The sequence below is a fragment of the Aquarana catesbeiana genome, linkage group LG11 (genome assembly GCF_042186555.1).
Source record: "Aquarana catesbeiana isolate 2022-GZ linkage group LG11, ASM4218655v1, whole genome shotgun sequence".
NCBI classification, from domain to species: Eukaryota; Metazoa; Chordata; class Amphibia; order Anura; family Ranidae; genus Aquarana; species Aquarana catesbeiana.
In genome coordinates this window covers 207,245,942-207,258,512 of record NC_133334.1, presented here as the reverse complement: position 1 = coordinate 207,258,512, position 12,571 = coordinate 207,245,942, and the positions used below count along the sequence as shown (strand labels likewise).

At 46.5% G+C, this 12,571-nt stretch overlaps 1 protein-coding gene across 1 annotated transcript in view; it reads right to left on the bottom strand.

The window, feature by feature from the left end:
• Positions 1 to 12,571, bottom strand: part of LOC141112394 (transmembrane protein 272-like) — a 169,251-nt gene that overhangs the window by 54,820 nt on the left and 101,860 nt on the right. The gene's annotated exons all lie outside the window — the stretch shown is intronic.

Below are 12,571 nucleotides of genomic sequence, written 5' to 3'. Positions count from 1 at the left end.
TCTAAGAGGATGTATATACTGTATATATATATATATATATATATATATATATATATATATCAAACTGCCCAAATGTTTTTTTTCCCCAGAGTTCATTTGTGCATGCTTGTCTATTTTATGTTCACGTTTTAATTCCAATGATTTGAATATTTCCCCTATAAGGTGCTTTCCCTGTAGGGTTGCGAGCTTTGCTTCAAGCCAAACCTGCACACTTTAGCGGCACAAAGCATTCATTTGTATTTATTTTTTTAAGGTGGAACGCTGTGGACTCTTGTGTAAAGGGGGACTATTATGCAAGGGGGTTTCTGCTCACCAAAGCCCCTAATTACATCAGAGTTTCCAGCATTTCCCATTAAATCAGGGTTCCCAAATTTCCTCTAACATCAGAGTCTGCAGAGCACTCCTTACATCTTAGTCCCCCTCACCTTAGTGTACTCAGGAGTAGGCAGGAGGGAGAAGAGAGGGAGGGGGGAAACATCAGTCACAAATAGTGGATGGTGAGCTCATTCACCTGAGGATGGAGGCCCAGGCATCAACATCTTTCACCCACGATGTATCTGCCGGCTACTCGGCTTCAAGTTTCCCAGGCAGGCAGACACAGAGGGGTAGTCGCGGTAGGAGGAGGAGTGGTACTTGGGGAGCCTCTGTCTAGTCTAAATAATGTGTCCAACATAGGTCTATTGCATAGAGCCTATTGCACCCAAAAAACTCAAACAAACACACGTGCATATATATGTATATCCTATTCATTAAGGACACACATCCCCATTTAAAACCCTAACCCCCCCTAAAAGTAAAATCATTAGTATCCATATGTAATCATAATTGTACTGTTGCAGATAGCCACTTGAAGGGAAAAGAAAAACGAAGAGAGAGGAGAGAGAGGGGAGAGAGAGAAAGAGAGGGAGAGAAAGGGGAGAGAGAGGGGGAGAGAGAGAGAGAGAGAGAGAGAGAGAGAGAGAGAGAGAAAGGGAGAGAGAGAGAGAGAGAGAGAGAGGGAGAGAGAGGGGAGAGAGAGAGGGAGAGAGAGGGGAGAGAGAGAGAGAGGGGAGAGAGAGAGAGGGAGAGAGAGAGAGAGAGAGAGGGAGAGAGAGAGAGAGAGAGAGAGAGAGAGGGAGAGGGAGAGAGAGGAAAGGGCAGGCAAGCTTAAGCAAGAGCAGAAGTTTTACCTATCACAATGGCCTGAGATTTGGATGTGACAGGATGGTGTAGTATCCCGCTACAGATAAGTTTATACCTGAGATGCAGTGATGCTTCTCAGATTACTAGATGGACTGAGTGATAAATATACATACACTCTGTATACAAAATGTATAAGTGGAACTGCTCATGGCTTTAGAATAGAATACACAATGACCTTTTGCACATTTGTTATACTTGATAACACTGTGAAGCTTATTCCTGTCTAGACTACATTACTACATTATTCTTGTGTCAGCATTAGGATGTGCACATTAATTAGGCACACTTGGCAGATATCCGGCTTTACTGGAATATAGCTGTCGTTTTTGTAGATCGATACAGACTCATTTAGGAATATGTAGTGTTGGACATTAAACTTTAATAAACCCAAAAGCAAACATCTAACCCCTACTCTGCCCCACCCCTAATTCCACCCCTAAACACGCCCTCATAAATTATCTCATGAAATGACACTGTTAAATGTTTTATGCAGAATTAAGATACAAAAATGAATATTAACTACAACTTTATCAGTGCAGCCTATCAGTGTTCATTAATGCAGCATATAAGTGCCCAACAGTGCAGCATATCAGTGTCCAACAGTGCAGCATATCAGTGTCCAACAGTGCAGCATATCAGTGTCCATCAGTGCAGCCTTATCAGTACCCATCAGCGCAGCCTATCTCTGCACAGGAATCACAGGGAAGAGAGCTGGGCAGATCACAGTGAGGACTTCCTACTGTAACACAGGTTGGATCTGAAACGCTGGCCGCTGTTAAAGTCCCGCTCTATAAGATAGAAGTCGAACTACTTTGATTTCCCGGCACTGAACTGGTGTGCTGTCTATCACAAGAGCTGGTCCAGGAGGACTTTGACAGTGGCCAGCGTTTCAGATACAAGCTGTGTCAGAGAAGGAGTTCCCCTCTGTGTGTAATCCGGACGGCTCTCCTCTGCCTCTCCTCTCCCTTCCCCACAGTTTCCTGGCTGACCGCTGGGAGGAGAATTGGCTCCCTTTCAACTACACTTGCCAGTGGTGCCCATCCCCCCCCTCCCCCCTCCCATGCAGCACCACACTCACACTAAGCTAATTTCCACTCACCAAATGCGAACAGGCAAGTTGAAATTTTGAGGGGTGATCAGTGGTGGCCTGTCCATAGGGGGCGCACACCCCCCAAGCTGTTAAAAAAAAAAAAGGAGGTCACTTTAAGAGTGACCAGGCGCTGCACACACGGCGGTCTATGGGAAGCTTCCCAGCCTGCAATCAGCTGATTGCAGGCTGGGAAGCTGATTTGCCCGTGTTTAGGGTGTGGTCGGGGGGCTCACGATGCGCCCACAAACACTCCCACTCTACTGTCATTTGTCTGTGCCCCAGATTGTCTACAGCAGAGGTGCCCAACCGCCCACGGCCTCCTATGTGGCCCGCCATCTCTGGGATGGCGGGTCGGCAAGCCCAGATCGCGGGTTCCTGACCCGCCATCTCCAAGCATTAGTGCGAAGAACAGAGGAATAGAGGATAGAGGAAGCAGAGCTGATGCTTCCTGTATAGCGCCGGCTCCTTCACAGGCGGAGTAATACCAAATGTACTCCGCCTATGACAGGAAGCATCGGCTCTGCTCTCTACTGCAGCTGCATGCTTCTGTCACAATTATGCTCGGGGATGGCGGGTCGGGACACAGGAACCTGAGATCTGGGACAGCAGCCACCAGTATCAGCACCAGCCACCAGTATCAGTACCAGTACCAACCAACAGTACCAGTACCAGTACCCGCCAGCAGTACCAGTACCCACCATCCATACCAGTCATCAGTACCAGCCAGCAGTATAAACCAGCAGTACCAGCACTAGCCAGCAGTACCCGCCAGCAGTACCAGTACCAGCCAGCAGTACCAGTGCCCACCAGCAGTACCAGTCTATCTGCAATCCGATTTCCTTAAAATCCCTGGTCTACAGTAACTGGTTATGGATTGGCGCAGTGGGAACCAGAGGAGAGGACAGTGGGCGGTGCTTTGGCATCACTTCCAGTTTCCTGGTCACAGTGGGGAGTGGAGTCGACTAGGGTGTGCGTGCGGTGGATTGAGAGACCTGAGAGGCGCCTTTGAAGGTAAGTGCTGGCACTGCGGACCTCAGAGACACTCAATCTTCTCTACACTCTTCTCTCTGTCTGTCTGAGACCTTCCCGCCTGCCCCTCCGTTCCTAACAGCCACACGCTGACTACCCTGTTTCCCCGAAAATAAGACCTAGCGTGATTGTCGGTGATGACTGCAATATAAGCCCTACCCCCCAAATAAGCCCTACCCTGTTTCCCCAAAAATAAGCCCTACCCTGAAAATAAGACCTACAAGGACTTTAACTAGGGCTTATTTGGGGGGTAGGGCTTATATTGCAGCCATCACCGACAATCACACTAGGTCTTATTTTCGGGGATCAGGGTAGTTCCCTGATGCCTGATTATTTAATATCCACAACTGCACTCAGACACCAGGGCAGTGCAGATGCGATGTGCAGCTGGAGATCAGGGGGCCTTTTTTGGGAATTATTTTTCTTCTTCCAAGTGCCTGGATGTCGTGTGTATATAGCTGTATACACTACACAATATACACACATTTTGAGTACATTAGGGTTACCGCCTTTTCTTCAAGCCAAACCCGAACACTTTAGCAGCCTGGGACCCCTTTGGGTGCTCCAAGGAGAGTAGTATTGCGGTGCGCATAGCATGCTGTAGCAAACAATGGGTATAGCCAATTTGCTACCCCCCAGTGATGCCGAACCTGCCCCCAGACAGCCGCCCACAGCTCCCGGTTGGCAGCAAATTTGTGTGTGACTATCTTGGTTACTTGGAGAGCCACAGCCCGGTCTGAATAATGTGTCTGGGTCTCAGTCTGCTTGAAACCCATACACATGAATCAAAACTCGGACTGCGCGGGTGAATCCCGTACAGGCGGCAACCCTAGAGTACATCTGTCCTGTGTAGTGTATACAGCTATATACACCCACCTTCTTCCTTCCTGTATACAGGAAGGAAGAAGGTGGGTGTATATAGCTGTATACACTACACAGGACAGATGTACTCACAATTTGTGTCTATTATCTTTGTAGTAGTGTATAGAGCTATATATACCCACACCTTCTTCCTTCCTGTATATAGAGACCTTCCTCCATCATCATTGACTGCAGATATACATCATTTGTCCTGTTACTGTATATATAGCTGTATACAGGACAGGTGATGTATATCTGCAGTCAGTGATGGAGGAAGGTCTCTATATACAGGAAGGAAGGTGGGGTATATATAGCTATATATGAGACGGCACTGATGAGATGGCACTGGTAGGCACAGATGAGACGGCACTAATGAGACGGCACTGGTGGGCACAGATGAGACCGCACTAGTGGGCACAGATGAGATGGCACTGGTGAGCACAGATGAGACCCCACTAGTGGGATCAAATGAGATGACACTGGTGGGCACAGATGAGATGGCACTGGAAGGCACAGATAAGATGGCACTGCTGGGCACAGATGAGACGGCACTGCAGGGCACAGATGAGATGGCACTGGTGGGCACAAATGAGACGGCAGTGATGAGGCATATACAGGAAGGAAGAAAGAAGGTGGGTGTATATAGCTGTATATACTACACAGGACAGATGTACTCACAATTTGTGTATATTATCTGTGTAGTAGTATATACAGCTATATATACCCACACCTTCTTCCTTCCTGTATATAGAGACCTTCCTCCATCATCGACTGCAGACATACATCATCTGTCCTATTACTATATATATTGCTGTATATAGGACAGATGATGTATATCTGCAGTCAGTGATAATGGAGGAAGATCTTTATATACAGGAAGGAAGGTGAGGTATATATAGCTGTATATGAGACGGCACTAGTGGGTACAGATGGGACCGCACTAGTGGGCACTGGTGGGCACAGATAGGCTGCACTAATGGGCACAGATGAGACTGCAGTGATGGGCACAGGCAGGCGGCACTTATGGGCACAGATGAGACTGCATGGATATGCTGCACTGATGAGGCTGAACTTATGGGCACTGATAGGCAGCACTGATATGCAATGGACACCATCCACTGTCCACTGCTTTACTGACACAGTCCACAGCCAAATATCCCTGTTAAGTTTGCAGTCATTTTTTATGTCTTCTGTTCAGTGTGATGTGTATTATATGTGACTACATATCACAGAGACCGGTACTGTGGTGATATTGAAGTTTGAGAATTCCATTCATTAGAGTAGGGGTTGGCAACCTCCAGCACGTGGACACCCTCCGGGTGGCACTCGAGAGCGATCCTGGGAGACCCACCTCGCACACGTGAAAGCTGGTCTAGTTGAGCGGCTGTATAGAGAAGCAGTTTGCACGTGGACAACTGTCGGGGGGGGGGGGGGGGGGGCATGTGAGAACGATCCTGGGAGACCCACCATCAAGTCCAGCCAGTTAGTGGCAGTATAGAGGAGATTCAGCAGTGGGACTGGTCCCCGCCCACCTCTCTTCCCGCCGGCATCAGTGAGCACTTTCCATTGATTCCAACTGTGCAGAGAGGAAATAGAGTGCCCTGGGGCCAGCAGCGCTGCAAATGGTGGTAATTTTGCATTTTTTTCCCTCTGTGGCAGTCTCCTAAACAGCATGCTTATGGCAGGGCTTTTCCATGCATGCACCTGCTGTCTCTGACCCATCCTCCGCTTAAAGGATAAGTTCACCTTTACAGAAAACTCTGTAAGGTGAACTTACACAGGTCCCCCTCCTCGCCCCCCCACCCGTCCCGCTGACCTGTACCGCAGCAATCTCCAATTCTAAGCCCCGGTATATCTGCGCCAGGATCCCGGGGGTTAGAAATGTTGGAGGAAGTTTTGGAGCATTCATATTGGCATTCATGGTTCCCTCAATGAACTGTAGCTCCCAAGCGCTGGCAGCACTCGTGCAGCCCCCAGGCCATGACACTCCCACCTCCATGCTTGACTGTAGGCAAGACACACTTGTCTTTGTACTCCTCACCTGGTTGCCGCAACACACGCTTGACACCATCTGAACCAAATACGTTTTATCTTGGTCTGATCAGACCACAGGATATGGTTCCAGTAATCCATGTCCTTAATCTGCTTGTCTTTAGCAAACTGTTTGTGGGCTTACTTGTGCATCATCTTCTGGGACAACAGCCATGCAGACCAATTTGATGCAGTGTATGGTCTGAGCACTGACATGCTGACCCTCCACCCCTTCAACCTCTGCAGCAATGCTGGCAGCACTCATATGTCTATTTCCCAAAGACAACCTCTGAATGACGCTTAGCATGTGCACTCAACTTCTTTGGTCAACCATGGCAAGGCCTGTTCTGAGTGGAACCTGTCCTGTTAAACCATTGTATGGTCTTGACCACCGTGCTGCAGCTCAGTTTCAGGGTCTTGGCAATCTTCTTATAGCCTATGCCATCATGTGTAGCAACAATTCTTTTTTTCAGATCCTCAGAGAGTTCTTTGCCATAAGGTGCCATGTTGAACTTCCAGTGACCAGTGTGAGAGCGATAACACCAAATTTAACACACCTGCTGCCCAGTCACATCTGAGGCCTTGTAACACTAATGAGTTACACGACACCGGGGAGGGAAAATGGCCAATTGGGCCCAATTTGGACATTTTCACTTAGGGGTGCACTCACTTTTGTTGCCAGCGGTTTAGACATTAATGGCTGTGTGTTAAGTTATTTTGAGTGGACATCAAATTTGCACTGTTATACAAGCTGTACACTCACTACTTTATATTGTAGAAAAATTTAATTTCTTCAGTGTTGTCACATGAAAGATATAATAAAATATTTACAAAAATGTGAGGGGTGTACTCACTTTTGTGAGATACTGTACATCATCTGTCCTGTTACTGTATATATAGCTTTATACAGGACAGATGATGTATATCTGCAGTCAGTGATGATATAGGAAGGTGAAGGAAGGTGGGTGTATATAGCTGTATACACCCACCTTTCTTCCTGACCTTTTAGCTAGAATTAGACATGGGAAAATGTTGTCATCTGCATGTAACAATCCTTGTATGATTGGTTGGTTGGTTGCAATTCTTGATTATGGCCTATAGAAGGTGCTGAATGTTATAGCAAACAATGTATGAGATTAGTTTGTTAATAAGGAAAATAAAAATGTATAAAAGGAAACAAATGCAACCAATAATCCATGGTCTGGTAAACTGTAATTTATTTATTTTTTCTTCTTGGGTTTCAATTCTAAATGTAGATGTTTTTCTGAAGTTTCACTTTAAGGAGCAACTGGCATTAGGCTAGAATAAAAATAAGTTGACTGAATGTTTTAGGTAAAGCTGTTTCAGAACCAAAAAAATAAATGTTTAAAATAGGAAGGAGTAGTATGTTGACCTGGACATTTTATAGATAGGCAACTCCTATCCTCATATTGATTAGTGGTATGTTATATAAAAAAAAAAACAACTGTGGTGATCCCTGGCTCTATCCCACACTCATTTACTAAGGCAACCATAACTGCTTGTGACTGATGACATGGTCCATGTGTCAAGCTGGAGGGAGACATAAGTGATCACCTTTACCAAAGTCCTGCTTCATAAGAAGTTGCCCCCTGTGCACCACTTGTTCTTCTCGTTCTGCGGTCCTTAACCACTTGACGACCGCCTCACGCCGATGTACGTCGGCAAGGTGGCACGGACAGGCAGAATCACGTACATACACGTGATCTGCCTTCCGCGGGCGGGGGGTCCAATCGGAACCCCCCCCCGGTGCCGAGGTGGCCGCCATTTCTTCCCGGGCGATCAGAGGTGAGGGGGAGGCCATCCATTCGTGGCCACCCCCTCCCGATCGCTCCCGGCGAATTAAAATCCTTCCTCTGCATCTGTAATGTAAACAGAGGCAGAGGAAGTGATGTCATCCCTCCTCGAGACGGTCTTTTAGATCCGGCGCCGAGGAGAGAAGACATCCAAGTAAGGGCACCAACACTACACTTCCAGTAGAACACGCCAGGCACACTTTTCACCCCCCATCACCCCCCGATCACCCCCTGTCACACTGACACCAATAGCAGTTTTTTTTTTTTTTGCATTGGTGTCAGTTTGTGACAGTTATAAGTGTTAGGGTAGTTAGGGTTAGCCCCCTTTAGGTCCAGGGTACCCCCCTAACCCCCCTAATAAAGGTGAACCCCTTGATCACCCCCCCGTCGCCAGTGTCACTAAGCGATCATTTTTCTGATCGCTGTATTAGTGACACAGGTGACGCTAGTTAGGGAGGTAAGTATATAGGTTCGCTGTCAGTGTTTTATAGCAACAGGGACCCCCATATACTACCTACTAAAGGTTTTAACCCCCTGATTGCCCCCTAGTTAACCATTTCACCAGCGATCACCGTATAAGTGTTACGGGTGACGCTGGTTAGTTAGTTTGTTTTTTATAGTTTTAGGGCACCCGCGGTTTATTACCTTATAAAGGTTTAACCCCCTAATTGCCCGGCGGTGATATAAGTTAAGTTTTTAGGGTCAGATAAGGTCTGCGTCGCCCCAGGCAGCGTCAGGTTAGAGCCAGTACCGCTGACACCCACGCACGCAGCATACACCTCCCTTAGTGCTATAGTATCTGAGCGGATCGATATCTGATCCGATCAGATCTATACTAGCGTCCCCAGCTGTTTAGGGTTCCCATAAACACAGTGTTAGCAGGATCAGCCCAGATACCTGCTAGCACCTGCGTTTTGCCCCTCGGCCCAGCCCTGCCCAGCCCACCCAAGTGCAGTAATCGATCGATCACTGACACTTACAAAACACTAAGCACACATAACTGCAGCGTTCGCAGAGTCAGGCCTGATCCCTGCGATCGCTTACAGTTTTTTGGTAGCGTTTTGATACAGTCGCTGACAGTCAGGAGCTTTTTTGCCTGTGAGTCTCACTAGTGTACCCCTAAATTTAGAGCCCAAAATGGCAAATCGAAGGTACACTAGTGAAGAGGCCTACACGTTTCTAAGCATGACAGATAGTGAAGAGGAAGTCACTCATCTGTCAGATTCAGGCTCAGAATACGATCCTGTAGAGGACAGAGGCTCCATGACAGATAGCTCTGACGACGGAGTTGTGGTCCCTGCCAAGGTCAGGGGTACCAGACCTCAATCTTCTTCTTCTGTCCTTGAAGTGCAAGAACTGCAGGGCTCTCGTATGGAGCAGAGAAGTACTAGCGCCGCTCTTCCTTCTGGTGAACTGGCAAGCACCAGCGGCCTAGTACACCCTGGTCGTACATCCAGCACTGCAGTATCACGTGGTGACGTGGCGAGTCCCATAAGTGCAGTTCAAGCTGGCGAGGTGGCAAGCACAAGTAGTGTCCCGCTGCAACCAAGAAGACAAAGACAGGCCCGTCGTGCCCATAGTGCCCTTCCTGCTGCATTCGCCAATCCGAATTGGGAACCCACCACTTCTGCAGCACCCGTACTTCCCCCATTCACTGGCCAACCCGGAATTCATGTGGAAACAGTTGATTTTACGCCACTGGATTTTTATTCGCTGTTTTTCACCGAAGATCTCTATAGATCTATTGTGGACCAAAGCAATTTATACGCTGGTCAACACATCACCGCTAATCCCCAGTCCTCCCTTGCCAGAGATTGGAGACCAATTACGGTCTCCGAATTTAAGATCTTTCTGGGCCTTTCCCTCAACATGGGCATAAATAAAAAGGGTAAGTTGCGGTCATATTGGTCCACTGACCTAATTTACCATATGCCCGTGTTCTCTGCTTCCATGGCCAGGGCACGATACGAGCAGATTTTGCGGTTCATGCACTTCAATGACAATGAACTCTGTCGTCCTCGTGGAGACCCTGGATACGATCGGCTCTACAAAATTCGGCCCCTTGTAAACCACTTCAACCAACGTTTTGCAGACTTGTTTACTCCCCATCAAGTTGTCTGCGTTGATGAGTCCCTGATTAAATTTTCTGGCCGCTTGTCATTCAAACAGTACCTTCCCAGCAAGCGTGCCAGATACGGGGTCAAGATGTATAAGCTCTGTGACAGGGCCACAGGCTATACATGTAGTTTTATGGTTTACGAGGGCAAAGATAGTCATGTAGAGCCGACAAACTGCCCTGACTACATAGGAAGCGCTGGCAAGATAGTGTGGGACTTGGTGTCACCCTTATTCGGAAAGGGGTACCACTTGTACGTGGACAATTATTACACGAGCGTGCCACTTTTTAGTCACTTGTTTGATCAGCAGATTGGAGCATGTGGCACCGTGCGACCTAATCGCCGGGGCTTTCCCCAGCGGCTTGTAGATTCCCGTCTTAGGCTGGGGGAGAGAGCCTGCTTGCAGTGTAATAATTTGCTCGCTATGAAGTGGAGGGATAAGAAGAATGTTTTCGTTCTCACCTCCCTTCATGCAGACACGACGGCCCAAATTACTACGGCGACTGGTGTTGTGGAGAAACCCCTCTGTGTCCACGAATATAACCAAAATATGGAAAATATGGGAGGGGTGGACCTCAGCGACCAGTAGTTGGCGCCGTACCTAGTTGCCCGTAAGCCCAGATGCTGGTACAAAAAAGTGTCTGTTTATTTCAATTGGCTTTGCTGAACGCTCATGTGCTATACAGAGCTTCAGGACAGACTGGATCCTTCATTAAATTCCAGGAAGAGATCGTCAGAGCCCTTCTGTATCCAGACGGTGCTCCACCTCACCATCCCCAACCAAATGCAGTAGGCCGGCTACATGAGAGGCATTTTCCTTATGCCCTCCCGAGTACCCCTACCCAACGAGCCCCCCAAAAAAGATGTCGTGTCTGTAGCAAGCGCGGATTTAGGCGTGACACCCAGTGTTATTGTCCCTCCTGTCCTGGCAATCCTGGTCTTTGCATGGGTGAATGTTTTGAACGCTACCATTCACTAGTTGAGTATTAGCGTAGGGTACAGCACTGCACAGACTAGGACACACTTTCACAGGGTCTCCCAAGATACCATCGCATTTTGAGAGACCCAAACCTGGTACCAGTTACAAAAGTTAAAGTTACTAAAAAAAGTGTAAAAAAAAATAAAAATAAATAAATAAAAACACAAAAAAAAAAATAAAATAAAAAAAACAAAAATAGTTGTTGTTTTATTGTTCTCTCTCTCTCTATTCTCTCTATTGTTCTGCTCTTTTTTACTGTATTCTATTCTGCAATGTTTTATTGTTATTATGTTTTACCATGTTTGTTTTTCAGATATGCAATTTTTTAATACTTTACTGTTTACTGTGTTTTGTTGGTAACCATTTTATTGTTTTCAGGTATGCCATTCAGCTGCAGAGCGGATTCATCTTGACAGCAACAGCGTTTGCTCCCACGATACATAAAGCCGTGACTCCAGCGCTGTTGGAGGTGATTTCACCACCACAGTTACATACTTCAGCATATATGCCGAAGCGTGGGGGCAGCAGTGGGTGGAGGAGCGATTTGCTCCTGCCTTTTGTGGGAGGATGCCCCCATGCTTCGGCATATATATATTTTAGGCACAGGTTGCGTTAAATGTTTTATTTTTTACTATGTTTTTTTTTGTATTTGCTTTGCAGGTATGGTAAGTCTTATGCCGCGTACACACGGTCGGACTTTTCGTCTACAAAAGTCCAACGGACGCTGACGGACTAAAGCTGGCTGGTAATCCGATCGTGTGTGGGCTTCTCCGGACTTTCAACGTACTTTTTTAGCCTCAAATCCGACGGACTTTAGATTTGAAGCATGCTTCAAATCTTTACGTCGTAACTACGACGGACCCCGAAGTCCGCTCGTCTGTATGCTAGTCCGACGGACAAAAAAACGACGCATGCTCATAAGCAAAAACTAAACGGAAGCACTCGGTCTAGTAAAACTAGTGTTCGTATTGTAGGTAGCACATTCATCACGCTGCAAAATCTGTGATCGTTGAATGCAGCGCATTTTATTTCTTCTTTACGAAGGCTCTATAAAGAACGAAGGTGTTTTGCTGTTCATAATCAGAGTTCTCCCAAACTGATTTCTGGATTCTTTTTCTCTTTGATCTCATGAATGATATAGTATGCATTTTAAAAACAATGTTTCCATACTAATAATACTTTTTCCCCTTTTTTTTTTTTTAGGTTTGTAAAGTTAACACAAAGAACCCATTATTATTTTTTTTTTTTATAGTGATTATTTTTTAGTTTTTAGATAAAGTTAACCCAAAGCACCGTTTTTGGTTACGTAAATTTTTGGATTTTCAAGACTTACCACTTGAACATTATTAACATTAGTAATGTATTTTTGGTGTGTTTTTTTTCAAACTCAATGAGATTGTTGTCCCTTGTTAATTTAACATTGTGTGTAAAATCAATGATTTCAAAGAAAAAACATAAAGTCTTTTGC